Consider the following 2,123-nt stretch of genomic DNA (forward strand, 5'->3'; position numbering starts at 1 on the left):
TCACTATTACTGAGGACCACTCCCACCTCCCATCTCAAACTCCATCTGGTTACAACTAGTTAACTCAGCACAAGCATGGCTTCCAAACTATAGCCTTTGTGATTGATAAAGTTCACTGAGTCAGTGCTGGAGCTGAGCGAAGTGTATTATTTTGCAAACACTCTGAATAGCGTTTGAACAGTGTGTACAGAGAAATCAAATGTAAACCAGAAAAGACAATCTTGTATGTTTGAAGGACAGCAGTGGTTAAGTTAGGAGAGGGCTGCTAATAATCCAAAGGTTGCACCTCTGTGTATGTCACCTCTTTTGAGAGAAGAGTGGGAGAAACAGGGAAAGTGTACATTTTCAAACCAATCATTTCATTGGTGCAGTTATCTCTTGTTTTCAGTGTTGAAATTGTAGCTGGTGGTGTATTGCTGGGTATTGTTTATCAATGCCGCATGGGACACAACCTTGATATGGCAGACAGACTTGCATGGTCTTCAGGTAGAGCCATCCATGTTGGCAGGGATTGGTGCTAGACAAAGTAGAATCTAATAAAATCACCACTGGGAGAACAGGTGAAGAAAGACTGAGCATTTTACCAGCTGCCAAGACAGAACAAGGCTCCAAATGGTTAGCTGGTCCCAATCATTGTGGCTTGAGACGTTAACAAAATCTGACCACTAACCCATCAGGACTGGATGGTCCTCAGGTTGCTGCATGAAGCAAAGTCATGCACACGCTTATAAGTGTGTTTTTCTTCCACCATACATTATGGATGTTATCTAGCACCAAAATACCCAGATTTGGTACAACACCACTTAGGGGCTATTTGAGAACTCTGCAAGTAAGTGGGCAGTTAACAGTCGTCCACCAAAAAAAATCTTAATTCCTCGTGCCAGAGCATCTAAAAAAAGGAGCTGTTAGTTAGATTTGTTTTCTTGCATATTTAGGTTTTTAAAATGTTTGTGTAGTGAATTGTTTGACTGGACAAATTGCTAGTGTAAAGAAGGCATCTGGGATCTGAATCAGTGGGTCAAGTTACTCTTGAAACAATTAGCCTGAAGGTGTTTGTGAAATCAACAGTGTGAGGTCTGCAAAGGGAGCACAAGTTACAAATCAAAATACTATGGCAGTCAATGAATTTTAATAGTCAGGAACTATGAGCAGATTAGCTAAAATTAAATTAAATAGACAGGGATTATGTGCAATTAATGCATCAATGTTCCTTCTCAACTGTGAGACTGCAGAGCAATTGGAAGTTCCCGTGCAGGCTGCAGACAAGTCAAACCCTTTAAGTTACCCTGCCAAAAAAAATGAAAGGGGGCCACGCACTTAAACAAATTTCACATGCACTCTGAAAATGACAGCGTTCATTGCAGTTTGTGATAGGAAATGTTTGTTAAAATTACAAGCAATATTGCAAACAATTCGCTGTGAACTTCATGATTCTCCTCTGTTGAGGGCTTCACCTTAACCATGACCTTCTTTATCCCTTTAAAACCCCTGTTTATTGCGCTGCCATCCCTCAAAACCCCCAATCACAGGTTTCCAATTTCCTGCTGGTCCTGAACAGAATAACTTCTCAATTTTGATTATTTCAAGGTCCATCTCAATTCACTTTGCTTCCTCACTAATTCCATACCTTCCTGTCCTGCTATTACTCCCTCCATACAAATTTTCCGACCCATATTCACGCTATGAGTCACCCTATCAGATCTGTCCCCTGTTGTGTCCTTGATTGCAAAAATTGCATTATCCAATCTTTCCCTTGTTGCCTGCACCCACAAGCCCTCTTCCAACTGGACTTCCTTCTGTTCCATCTCAAGGAAAACTTTCCCCAAATCCATTGATAGTTGCACTTTCAAACTACCATTGCACTTCCATTGGTAAAGTAGTAAAATGAGGGAGAGCCTTTAGTGCGAATGTACAGAACCTGTTGTATGGATAACAGCTAAACTAGGTTCCTGCCCACTTTTTATCTTTGCTGAAGTAGATTAAGATAGGCACTTACTGAAACTATAGCATCTACATTGCTACTTTAAAGTGACAAATGCTTGTTACAGCTGCAGTAGAGGATTTTGCAATTCACCACAGGAATGAAAAGTGACAGTTTTGCTGGGTAGGAAGACCACAGAAAT

Source organism: Rhincodon typus, chromosome 2 (genome assembly GCF_021869965.1).
Source record: "Rhincodon typus isolate 14 chromosome 2, sRhiTyp1.1, whole genome shotgun sequence".
In the NCBI taxonomy this organism is placed as follows: Eukaryota; Metazoa; Chordata; class Chondrichthyes; order Orectolobiformes; family Rhincodontidae; genus Rhincodon; species Rhincodon typus.